General features: G+C 53.0%; 1 protein-coding gene across 2 annotated transcripts in view; it reads left to right on the top strand.

Annotated features, from left to right (window-relative positions):
* Window positions 1-431: 431 nt before the first annotated feature.
* Window positions 432-13,132, top strand: part of RNF24 (ring finger protein 24) — a 30,628-nt gene continuing 17,927 nt past the window's right edge. The window contains exon 1 of one of the 2 annotated variants that reach the window (XM_059818088.1): window positions 432-449. The gene's annotated coding sequence lies outside the window, so the exon portion shown is untranslated. Of the gene's footprint in view, window positions 450-8,542; window positions 8,551-13,132 lie in introns of those variants that run through there. The other variant, XM_059818089.1, reaches the window with a different exon arrangement.

Here is a 13,132-nt window from a genome sequence, read left to right as displayed (position 1 = left end):
CTCCAATGCCACCTCATGTCCCCACACCACCCCCCTGTCCCCATGTCGCCTCACGTCCCCACACCACCCCTCTGTCCCCATGCCACCCCCCGTCCCCACTGCCACCTCAGGCCTCCAACGCCACCTCACGTCCCCACACCACCCCCATGTGGCCTCACGTCCCCACACCACCCCCCCGTCCCCATGGCACCTCCTGTCCCCACAGCCCCCGTCCCCACTCCCACCCGCAATGGCGCCTCAGGCCCCCCCCGCCCTCTCCACCCCGCCGTGACGTCATCCCGCCGCTCCGCCCCGGGGCGCGGCGTCGCGCAGGCGCAGTGCGGGCGGCGAAGCGAAGCGGCGGTGCCCGGCGCCGGGCCTGGGCGGGGCGGGGCGGGGCCGCCTCCATCCGGGTCCCTCCCCGCCGCCGGGCAGTGCGGGCGGCGCGAGCCTCGGCGGGACAGCGGCGGGTGAGTGCGGGGCGGTCGCGGGGCGGCGGGGGCCCCCTGGGGGGCCGGAGGACCGGGCACCCCCTCCCCACGCACCGCTCTGTGGGGCAGGGCCCCCCCCCGTGCGTTGTTCTGTGGGGCAGGGCCCTTCCTCCAGCACCCCTGTGGGGCAGGGCCCCCTCTTTATGCACCGCTCTGTGGGGCAAGGCCCCTCCTCCAGCACCCCTCTGGGTCAGGGCCCCTCCTTGTGCGCTGCTCTGTGGGGCAGGGGCTCCCCTCCCTATGCACCGCTCTGTGGGGCAGGATCCCTTCTTCAGCAACGTTGTGGGGTAGGGCCCTCCTCCCTGCGCACCGCTCTGTGGGGCAGGGTCCCTCCTCTGGCACCTCTGTGGGGCAGTGCCCCTCCTTGTGCACTGCTCTGTGGGGCAGGGTCCCTCCTCCAGCACCCCTGTGGGGCAGGGGCACCCCGTCCTCAGCAGTCCCCGTGGGGCACAGGCCGCCCTCCCTCTCAGCTCCACAGTCCTCTGTGGGGCAGAAACCTCCACAGGGAAACAGGGCTGCCCCTGACTGTGCCATGCAGGGCAGGACCTGTCCCTGCTGCCCCCCACGCAGACCCCTATAGGGCAGGCCCTCCTGGGTGTGACCAGGGTGTGCCTTTGGGGCGGCTGGCGGCCCTGTGGGGGTGCTACAAGTCCCCACTGGGGACCCATAAGGTCCCCACTTGGGGGGCAGAGGGGACAGCCCAGAGGAGGGGGCAGTGGAGGCTGGACCATGGTCTGGGACCGCATCGTCCAGGAGTGACAGAGGAGGGGGCTGGGGTGGCACAAAGGGACAGGGGACACGTCCCCACCCAGCGCCCATCGCACCCGGACCCCCTTTACAAGGGGGAGCTCCTGGGGGTCCCGCCCCACGCTCGGCTTGGGGTCCCTCGGTCACCCCATTCTCAGTAGCCGCCTGTTTGGATGCAGGCACGTCGCCTCACTGTCCTGGGGCTGAGACAGGACGCTGCGGGTTTCTTCGGCTTAAAAAAAACCCACCCAGAAGTGGGAAAAGCTGCATTTCAGAGTTACACGGGGCTGCTGTTCCTGCCGTACAGGCACGTACGGAGCCCTCCCAGCATCCGCTGCTTCGCCTGCTTTGGCAGGGGACGCGCGCGGGTCCCACGGGACTGAAAACTGATGAGTAAAAATGCACCTCCTGGGGTTTTGGGGTTTTTTTTGTTTAGTTTAGCCTGTCTTTGTTTTAGCCTGGATGTGCGGAGAGGAGCATCTCGGTGGGTCCCACTGCCCCACACACCTACAAGCGGTGCCGGATCCTTCAAATGTGCCAGCGTGTGTGTCTGGGGATTATTTCCCCCCTCCCTTGCGCACCTTTGGCAGGAGGTTTGGATGACATCTTGCTCTGGCACGCTCCTCGCCTTTGATCTCGAGTTTCCTGCCATGTATAACGTGTTCAGCAACACGCGAACCCAGCTCCGTGGCTGCCGGGGAGGGCGATGCGGGTGCCTCCTCACCCCGGTTTTCCCCAGCTGGCTCCTGCCGACAGCTCCTGGCTTTCCTTTGTCTTGGCTGCCGCCAGGACGGGCTCTCGCAGCCCGAGGATGCTCTGAACGGAGCAAAGACAAGCACAAAAAACCCCCGTCCCTTTGTTTGCAGACGTTCGCAGGCTCAGCTGATTTTATGCGGAGTTTCATGTGCCCAGGCAGATAAACTGACTAGTCGCATCTCTTCCTTTTTTTTTTTTCTTTATTTTTCTGTGTTATTTTGGGTGATGTAGTTTGCAGGGAACATATCCCAGCTGCAGGCTGTGCCGGAGGGATGCCGGGGTGAATTAGCCAGAAGCATAACTGGAGCATCTCGTGGTTGTCCTCTCGCGTCCTCCTTGCGTCTCCTCGGGTGAGCAGGGCCATAAGCACTCGGCACCACACACTAAAGTCCGGGTTTGCCAACCCTCCTCCTTGACCGTAGGAGAAGTTCGACCCAGGTTTGCACGGCCCGCTGCCGACAGTGGCTTTGGGGCTGGCGAGGACGGAGAAAGGTTAATGAAACCCAGGGCCAGGCTCCGACCTGACTGCCTTCATGGCTGAAATAAGCAGTTTTTTTATGCTTGACTTGCGAGAAAGCAAAATACAAGTTTTAATATTATTATTATTTTTTAGATTCCTATTGTTCTTTCGGTTCCCATGGTTGTTTGGTTTGATAGTGAGACCATAGCCTGAATTCATATTAACGCTTCTTTTTTATGACGTGTGTAAACAGAGCTATCTCGAGCGTGTCAAACAGCCCCTGAGTAAATCAGGATATTTGCTCTATTACTTTATTCATACAGGTTACATGCTCCAGCTGATGCATCTAGAGTGCTGTGCCATCTGGAGCAAAAATTAAATACAAATTTGGCCCCCAGCCTGGAAAAATAACAAGCCTTTGCCTCCAATAACTGGCGGCGGAAGAATATAGCCCCTGACAGAAGAAATGCTTGGGGGCAACATGGGAGGAACCCAAAACGCACTAATTGAGGTATTTAAAATGCACCAAAAAAAGGAAAAGAAATCCTTCCAGCCCTGTGTGCCAAAAGCAGACAGGAGGGTTGGTGTGATCCAGTTACCAAGTCATGGGGCTGATGCCTGCAGGTGAAGGTCCTGGTCCTAAGCGGGTGGTGGAGCTGCTGGGGGAGAGTGTGGTGGTGACCTCCTGGGTCTCCCAGTCTTGCTGTCAAAGGAAATCCCCTCCACAACCTCCCGAAGCTCCACTTGACCACCTGCTCGGCTCAGTTTTGCTTATTTTGTCCCTGCTCATCCCGGTAAAAGTTTCTGCCAAGGCTGGCCCGCTGGCTAGGACCTTTCTTCTCATCTCCAGCTGGGTTTGGATGCTCTAGGACTGCTGGTTGGGTCGCTGGCATTGTTGTTTGGTCAAAGGCTGTCTCAGATTTTGGGGGACAAGATGTGGAGGTGAGTAAGCTGTGGTGGGACCTCTTGCTTGTGCAGTCCAGGCTCCAGTCCACTCGCCTCCAAGCACAACTGGAGATACCCGTGATGGACCAGCCGTGAAGGACACCTTGATCAACATGCTCTGGATGTTGTGGGATCTGTCTGACCTTCAAATAAGGAAGACCGTATGTGCCACATGGGAAATAAGATGGTGACTGCTGGTTGCTACTGCTGTTCTTGGCCAGAGGGTGGTCCTGGCTGTGTCCTGGGGGAGAGGCAGGTGATGAGGAGGAGGAGGTTGAGGGTTACGTGGTGAGGAAGCAGCAGAGCTGCTGGTGGGGTGTCTCCAGACTGTGAGACTGAACCAAGCCTGGAGGTTTTACCCAAGAAGGGCTGATGTTTCCAGCTGATCTCCTGGACTAAATAATGTGTGGGATGATAACAAGGACACCCGCCTTTTGCTAGGAGGGCTTTTGTGCTCGTGGACCGCATCTCCACATGTTCCCTCTTGGATCACCCCTCCCAACAGCCCGACCATCACCTCCACATTGGCCATATGGCAGAAGATGTGTTGCAGGTGATTAGCTCATAGCCATAAAACACCACCTGGACGTTGAAAAGGTGGAGAGAGGCACAGCTGGGCACGGTCATCTTCTCCTGTTGCCACACCGCGACCTGAAATGCTTCTGCGATGGGATGGCAGGGCTTGACACGGCTGAGACAAGGTCCTCTCCCACCGGGTCAGACTCTTGCTGTCTCACCTAGGTACACAGTAAACCCAGGCAACTCCATCCCTCGGGCCAGCATAGGAGGTGCAAATGCTTCTGATGGTCTTCAACCACCTTGGAACCATCGGTGTCAAAGCCTGGAGGATGGTTTTTCAGGTTTGAAGCTTTCTCTGGTCGTCGGGTGTCTTGGTCTTGGCTGTGGTTGGTGTTGCTGAGCTGGGTTTCTGTTTATTTTTGTTTCCTGTGATCAGTCATCATAAAGCTGAGTGTTGTTGACATAAGATAATGTCTAGCTTGTGTCGACTTCCCTCCCCTGTCTCTTTGTAGCGACGTTGCCCTGAAACCGCTCAGACTTTGTGTCGGGAGCGGCCGCTCTGCCCGCGTCCCCACCCTGACTCACTGACAGCACTTTAAAATGACATCAGTGATGATGTGATGCAGGGCTTATCTGCAAGAGGGCTCAGCCGTCGCCTGACTCCAGTGGTGCCTCTTGCTTGGTTGAGGAATGCAGGTGATCCCATCGAAAACGCGCTTGAGGAGAGGATGCAAAACCCCCGCGGTTTCACCATAGCGATGGGCAGAGGTGATTTGCTTCCTGACCTGAGGAACAGGAAAACCTTGGTGTCTTCTCCGTGGAGTGGGCACGGTGGTTTGGAGTGGTACCTGGTTCCCCCCATCCCGGGATGCAGCGGTACCTGAGCGCTCCCTGGGGATGGAGCTGCATCATTTTCGGATGCTTTTCCCTCCCCAGAATGATGACACGGGCCATCCAATGTGTCTTTTTTCTACCTGTATGGCACATTTAATTTCCATCAAGGAAAAAAAACGAAACCTAAGCAGTTCCAGCGATGTGCCAAGGGCTCCTGTGTCCTGTTAATGAGCTGATTACGGTGCCAGAGGGATGTTGACGGGAGGAAAGAGCAGCCATCCAAAGCACCTCGAAAGGATGCCAGCAATAGTGTTGGCGGTGAGGACGGAGCGGCTGTGAAGCCTCCAAGGTAGGGATGAGCGGTGGCAGGAGAGGAGAAGACACGCTTGGGGAGGATGGACAACCTCGCTGCTCCAAGAGAAGGAAAAAGCCTCAAGGCCGATGCGTGGACGGGTGGCGGGAGCTGGACGCCAGAGCCCACGGACCAAATTAGCTGTGAGCAGCTGCCTCGGCATAGCCAAAGGCTGCGAGGTCTCGGGTTGCTCCGAAGCCGGAGCTAAAACTGGATCAGCCTTCGGAAAAAGCGGGCAAGACGCCGAGGAGCAGGAGGAGGAGCGAGGGCCGGGCTGCGGGAAGCCCGGGCAGGGAAGTCCTTCGGCCGGTTCCTTTTTCTGCTCCAGCTCCGGGGCTGCGAATGTGAGAAGCAAGCAGGAATAACTTCTCCTGGTTTATTTTTTTATCCCCGTGGAGGATTAGCCTGGCCACTAATACAGCTTTTAACTCGCAAAGCGCCTTAGAGGAAACCACCCAGGAGCGTGTTTGCAAGAGAGAAACTGAAAGCACTGAGTGGGGAGAGCAGCTGCCCTCCTCATTTCAGCCATCGGCCGTTACCGCTCTCCCTGCGTGCAAATAGCAGGGGGTTTCCCGGCTTCTTGGCTTGGAGGAGTATTTAGGGGAAAATATAAGAGCTCTGGGACCGTGCAGATTCCCACGCTGGGAATCCACGAGCGTGGAGGCAGGAGGTTTTGGCTGTTCAGTTGGACTGTTTGAAGCCAGGAGGAGCAGCCCAGCAGGTAAGAAGATGGGTGAAGCCCATCAAAATCGGGTAGGAGGGAGCACAGTCTCCCATCTGACCGCTTCCATCTAAAATAAATTCATCCCAGCGTCGTGCCTCCCCCCCGACCAGGCTCTTCGTGCTTGCAGCCTGCACGAAATTAAATTGCCGGCGTACCGTAAGGATCGAATTAAACTCCTCTCCACGCAGAGCTTTGTCGCGAGCAGGCAGATATTTTGCGGTGCTTTAAAGACTTTCATTTTTCTATTGTTCTGTATAAAAACCCGTCGCCAGGCTGGGCTTCCCCCGGGGCGATTTCCTGGCTCGTTGGTTATTAACACAGCTGTGCGGTTGGTTTTTTCTTCTGCTTTTTAGCTGAGAAGTGCCGACTTAAGACCCAGCATCTCGCTCTCTTGGTGTCTGAAATAAAAGGTGAGGCTTTTGGAGACAGTGGCGGTGGTGGCCATCCAAAGCCTGGCGGAATTGCGCAGCGTTGGGTGGTTTTATGGCTGAATAAATAGTGATAATCTCGCCTGAGAGCTGGCTGGAGCCTGTCCGCTGATGCTTGCGTAGGTCGGCTGGCTGTCAGCTGAGCCCTCCACCCTGGGCTCGCTTTGCATCCACACCAAAAAAAAACCAAACCCCATTGTGCTGAGCATCATTCGGGGGCGGCGCTTTGGGAGTAAAAGCAGGAAAAATAGATCGTTTCCTCTGCTGCGTCTTTGCCTGGGGGATGCTGAGTTGCAGTGTGCTCCAGACCGCCCTTGGGGCTTGCTCCTTGAATCTCCCCCCTTGCATCTCCTGGATATTAGGAAAATTTTGGTTTAGACTGGGTATTAGGAAAAATGTCTTTACTGAGAGAGTGATGAAGCATTGGAAGAGGCTGCCCAGGGAAGTGGTGGAGTCACCATCCCTGGAGGTGTTCAAGGAACGTGTGGACGTGGCACTGCGGGACATGGTTCAGTGGGCATGGTGGTGTTGGTTGATGGTTGGGCTTGATGATCTTACAGGTCTTTTCCAACCGTAGTGATTCTCTGATTCCTGCAGCATCCTCCTCCTTGCATCTCTGGCAGCATCTTCCTCATCGCATCTGCTGCAGCATCCTCCTTCTTGCATCTCCTGCAGCAACCTGCCCTGCATCTGCCGTTGATGCGGCAGGAGGAACGGGTCAGGGTGGTGACAGCGAAGGGGTGGGATGTATTGCAGCCGGGTGAAAGGGATGGGGCTGGAGACAAGCCCAGCATCAGGTGGTTTATTCCAGTCCGGAGGAGCCTTGGATGCTAAAGCTGGGAGCAGGAGCATAGCAGGGCATTAGGAGTTGGGCTGCACGGTGATGGCAAGTGTTTTCCCAAAGCCAAGAGAATGTTTTTTCGTGCCTAAAGAGAAAAAAAATTACGGTACCCCATTAAAATGGGCTGGAGAAGAGGGATTCTGCTGCCGTCCCATCAAGCATCTCCGCAAGGAGTGTTTTTAAGACAAGCCCTGAGGAGATTGAGTCCTGGTTTAAACTGAAGTTGAAACTTAAATCTCGTTAGGTTTCTTTTTTGGATGGAATTTAAGTAAGCACTAACAAAAGTTTGCTTTCTTTGTTAGAAAACAGAATTTTTCTAACAAAAGTGGCTTTTCCTCACCAAAGGATCACCTGAAGCCTTTCTGCCTGAAGCCTCCTTTAGGTTTTGATTTATTTTGGCTATTAACATTTCTCTTAAAAGCCAGAACATCAAACTTAGGAGCGAACCTTTCTGCAGGGGGTGGCTGTGCTTGGTATCAAAAACCAGGTTGCACATTGCCTGCTTCATCTTCTAAATCAAATAGTTTATTCTTTAATATTATGAATTATTCATTGCAAGCGTAGCAGCAGGTGACGGACTGTTTACACGAGGATGCTGTGTTATATTTTTCCACCTTAATAACGTGGGTCCTTGCCGCAAAGCTGTGCGGATGAAGGTTGCTGCGAAGCTGGGCAAAGCTTGGGTTTTGTGTGAATTATCCAATTTGCTTCTTAGACGTTTTCCCCCTTTTATTCTTACTATTAAAATAATGTTTTCTTCAGTCAGTACAGAACAAGTCGGGGGTTTGGGGTGGTATTTCTTTTAGCTGGAGCATCATTCCCATAAGAGTGGGACCCGAAAAACGGTCGTGATGTCCCAGTGGGATGCTTGCCCGGGATGGCATCCCACCTTTCGGCTGCAGCCGGGCAAGCTGGCTGGGCTCACCTCAGACGCTGGCATCGCTCCAGACGACCCTCCACAGAACTGAAATGGAAATTCCCCTTTTCCACCCCAAAACCAGCCCCGATGAGGATTTCTCATCGAGGACTCACTGTGTGGCAGCCGTCTCCACGGGCTGCTCTCCGCTTTTGTTTACATCTGGTCAAAAACTTCTCAAATTTACTGGTGAGGGAGTAATTCTAATCCTTTTCAATGAGATCAAGGGATTAGTGTCTCAGATGCTTATAAAATTGCAAGGATTAGCCGAGCCTTTCCCCCCCCCCCTTTTTCCCTCTATGCCGTGTAACGTCATCGCCGCGTTTTAAAAGGGGATCTCTGTGCTGTTACTAAGAGCTGAACCAATTTATAGGAGCCTTTGCGAATCAAAGCGTTTAAAACCAGTATCTTCATCCTCTCCCTCATTCGCTCTGGCTTTTTGTGCAATATTAGGGTTTTTTTTTTCTTTTTTGCAGCATCCCTGGCACCAAACCACAGTAGCCGTTCAGCAGATACGTTGGGTTTGCGTGGCTTGGCTGCGTTGCGGCGCCCGTGCGGGTAAGTAGGGAGTTGACCTGAAAGCTTTCCTTGATAGAGACTTGCAGAATCAGATATTGAGTTGAGCAGTTCCTGAAAATGATGTTATTCCACGAGGTTGCCCCGTATTGCAAACAATTTGGGCTCTGCGTGATCCATCCCCGGAGGGGAACATCGCTTTTGGGTCGATGGGATGCTCTCACCCCAGCTGTTGGGAGCAACGGGAGCGGGATGAAACCACGCACCCCACATTCCTGCATCCTCTTAATTATAACCTGTGCTTTCATTAGGACGCGATCACTAACTGGCTTACAAGGAAAACCACGCGCGGAGCTAACGCAGAGGAGGGTTTGGTTCTAACCCCGTTGCTCTGCCTCCTGTTGCAACATTGCCCTGCGCCTTTCCCTGCAGGGTATTTTTTTAAATGCCTTTTCTCCCGGGTCGATGGCTGCGCGGTCACTTGACCTGTGTGAGCAAGGCAATCCCGAACTGTTGAGTGGTAGGAGCTGCAAGCCAGGAATTTCTGGCCCCGACCCAATATACTTTCAGAGGCAAGCTTTTAAATATATACAAAGACAAGCTCATAATTTCCACTATACTAATGAGGCCGCGGCGTTTTCATTGAAATGTGCCAATAGCCGCCGCGGTGGTATTTTAGCAGCCTTGTACTGTGAATCCAAATGTGATTTAACATGGCAGCCCCCGCGGAGCGGAGGAAAACTGCCTTCTCCCGCTGAATTTCAATGATGCTTCTCGGTGGCGCTACCCGAAAATTCCCGCGGCAGCGGGACCTTTCCTTGCGTTTCATCTCGACGTGGGTTTTCCCCTGAAATGCCACTGTTCTGGCTAAAACGGGGAAGGGTCGGAATGAGTTGAAAGAGGGTAATGATATGCGAGGAGGGGAAAGTCTTTGTTTTAAAGAGTGGTTCTAAAAGATGTGTGGCTGGCTGGTGCGAGGCGGTAATTTAATAACCAGACTCGCTGGCAGTATCTTTAACTCATAGTAAAAACTGAATGCGAGGGCTCCCAGGCATCATGTGCTCTCTTGACCTTTAAAAAGACACTCGAGGCAGCCTGCCTGCTCGTTGCTAAGCCGACTCGTTAGTGCCACTCATATATTTTGCCTTCTTCTAGGCGATTCAGCGCCCGGGGATTTGTAAAGATCCAACAGCAGACTATTACACCCTTGAAAGTCGAGTTGGTGTTTTTAGGCTTCGCTGCCTGAGGAGGCCCCGGTAGCCTTGAAGCGGTCGGAAAATATTTAGTGGGTTTTGTTCAGTCAGCTGCAAGAAAAATGCAAACTTTAAGTAACCCACTCAAAAGTTGTTTGATTTTTTTTTTTTTAAACGAGTCCTGCATCAGCAGTACACCTGTAACTTGGGGTTTTACTTATTTAGGGCTTGGTTTATGAGAAACCTGGGTAAGAAGCAACATCCTTGGGCAAAGAAGGGGTGCGGGTAGGTAATGCTGAAAATTCAGGCATGGCTATCCATCATCTCCCGGTTATAGACCCCGAGGGTGCGGGTACCCCTGAATTTACAGTCCCTTGACTTTCTCCATCCCACTAAGGTCAGGCCACGATGCCGAGGAGAACAGGGGAGAAGGACGGTATCCCACGGCGTTGCCTTCAGCACTGAGACTCTGTGCCACAGAGGAGGAGATGCGTATGTTTGGTTTATGTGTATTTATCTCCATCAAGCACCTTGCTTGGCCATGCAAGGCCAGGAGTGGAAAAGTTCAATTTTCCATTTCCAGCTAAATTTTGAGGGTTTTGTGAACCTTGCAGCCCCCTTCGCTTGTGCCGATCCTGTGGGAGTGAAGGAGTTTGCGTCCTGTATTTGTATGGCTCCGGGGAGGGGTTTTTTGCTGGAGTCGAAAGTGTTGCAAAATCCCCCTGGTCTCTGTTAGCAGAGCAGAAGGAATGATAAAGAAAAAATACTCCCCCAAAACCCAGTACTTTTGTTAAAACCAGAGGAAGGGCGGGCTGACTGTGCAGCTCATTTTTCTGTAAGTATTAGGAAAAATAGCAAATGGCAGTGACGTGGCATTAGTGTAAATTCCCAGCAGGCTGAGGTTTGGGTTTGTTTGGGTTTTCCTGAAGGCTTTTTAATGCTTTCAGCATCTTAAAATACAAACCTTGCAGAATTGGCATGGGCTTTGGGGGACGGCTCCTCCGTAGGATTTGTTTTAGTGACTTTTTTCCGGTATCCAGACACCATCTTTTTCGTTCTTCTGCATCCAGCTACCTCTTCTCTTTAATTTTTACCACAAATATAAATGGTGCAATTAAAAGGGTCCGCAGAGAGCATTCCTGAGGACTGAAATCCAGGATCCGGGAGCAGACAGCAGCAGCATAAAGAGGAATTCTTCCCTCTCTGGCCTCATGCTGCTTTTCCACCGCGAGGCTTTACAGCCATCTGGATCCCCTTTCAGATTATGCCCCCGCCCCAAAAATCCATAACCTAGCAACCTTATTTAGTGTAAACGAGAGCATTATGCCTTCCTGCATCCCAAATTGTGCTTGGCTCCTCTTACTGCCTTTATGGGATGGCTGCTAGCAGCTGTGATTCCCGTCGCTGGCGCAGGGTGCCTACCTCCAGCAGGATTTTGTAGGGATTATTGATCCCTGGGTGTTGCACTGATTTTTATTTTTTTTTTCCCTATTAAAGGAGCTTAGGAAACAGGGGGAAAAGGGTTTCAGGAGGTCATTTAGTCCATCTGCTTCTCAATATAAAAGCATGGAGAAGGCCAGTTGCTCTTCTGCTCCGCAGAAAGCTGTCTGCTTTTGTTCAGCCTGAAGATTACTTGATCAAAGCGAGATTTTTCTTCCAGATGTGATATTTTGGGAGCACCCATCGCTTCCTGCAGCTCTCAGTGTCGTCACCCGGGAATTTGCAAATTCCCCGGAGCGTTTAACACCAAATTCTCTGGTCTGGCCCTTCAGCAGCGTAGGCTGAGCATTGCTCGCGGGGTTTCCAATCCGCTTTCCCCAAGGAACCTATTAATTGGGAAAAACTCTGCAAATGAGGAAAAGCAACCGCAAACGAAGGCGGAAGATTATTTCCACCAAATTAAGCAATAGGGACAGGGGGGCTGCAACATATGGTGTGAAGCTGCCCACCCTACAGTGATGCCTGACTTCAGCCCTGGCTTTCGGTGCTTTGCTTGGCCTCAAATACTCCTGTTTTTAATAACAAGCGTGTTATTAAATTTTTTTAGCACCTGAGCTACATGGTACGGGGCAGTGCTGCTCCGTTGAGCGCCGCAGCGGCAGGCAGGGATGGAGGCAGCGATGGGGTGATGTGGTCCCACCACCATGACACCACGCTGGGTACCAGGTGGGGCTTCTGCTTGCGCTGCCGTGAGTATGAACGGGGCCGGGGGCAGGAGGAGGCAGCGGCACATCCTTTCCCACCGCACTTTCGGGAGGAAGAGTGAGCTCAGCGGGTTGTGACGTTGGATCTGGGATGGATCTGCGTGCCAGGAAAAGGGGGGGAAAAAAAAAACCAGAAAAAATCCCCAGGGCCAAAGGGAAAAAATTCCTCAAGTGTTATTTCATTGCCGAGAAGCAATGAAACTTGGGTGGCTTGTGTGTGTGTTTCAAAGCGAGAAGCTGCTGACTCCGCTTCAAACCCTCCTGATAAGTGATTTCCATTTCTCATTTCTGCGATCCAATGGGAGCCCAAGCAGGGCTCTCCTCCAAACTCCGCTTCCCCCCCTCCTGCAGACCGGATTAAAAATAGCTATTGATTTTTTTTTTCGTTCTGTTTATTTTTGTCTTTTTTCCTGGAACTTGCAAAATCGGCCCTGAGCAAACCTCTGGTTTGCTTTCCCAACGGTGCTGGGTGAAAGCACTTGACTTTAAACTCAGCGATGGGAGCTGCAGCTGACCTATTTTCTGTGCCTTTCTCCGCCAACAGTAGCAAAAACATTTTCACATTTAAAGGTGCTCTTCGGTATTAAGGTCATGGGATCATTTGTCTCTTAAACTGTTCAGAATCAAAAGCACTTGCTGAAAATTGCAGTGGTACCAGTTGCACTGCCGGGTATTTCTTTCGTTATAAAGCCTTTTCTATTTTTTTCCAGTGGCTGATTGCTTTGTCGCATTGTCACATTGCTCTGTCCGCTCCCTCTGCCCAAAGACGGTGGAGAGGGTTAAGGTTTTGTGCCCAGTGTAGGCCAGCCAGGGAAAGCAGCCAGGAAATTTCCTGATTCCAGTTCAAAAAAAGCATCGGATTCGCTCTTGGGGAGAAGGGATCAAAGTTTGAAGCAGTTCTTGGTTGGAGGTCAGTTTGGTTTCTTGGTTGTCCAGGCACACAACAAAAATCCACCACCACCCCCAAACCTGCACACAGCTGAAATCGGTAAAGTAAACAGGTTTTGTTCCGTTTGACACCCAAAAGTTTCCTCTGTTCCCCAGCTGCGACGCAGCATCGCCCCGGACAAACTTTGCGGGATCTCGGTATCACGCTGCCCCACGGTGTAAGGGACCACGAGGGACTTGTCAGGATGCTCTCCGTTCCCGGCACGCTCCGCCACGTGGTCGTTAATCCCACTAATCAATAACGCTGCCGAGCCATGCGCCGTCGCTCGTGCTCCTCCT

This window comes from Gavia stellata, chromosome 5 (assembly GCF_030936135.1).
Source record: "Gavia stellata isolate bGavSte3 chromosome 5, bGavSte3.hap2, whole genome shotgun sequence".
Lineage (NCBI taxonomy): Eukaryota > Metazoa > Chordata > Aves > Gaviiformes > Gaviidae > Gavia > Gavia stellata.
The sequence above is the reverse complement of the archived record's forward strand: the minus strand, read 5'-3'. Positions and strand labels throughout refer to the sequence as shown.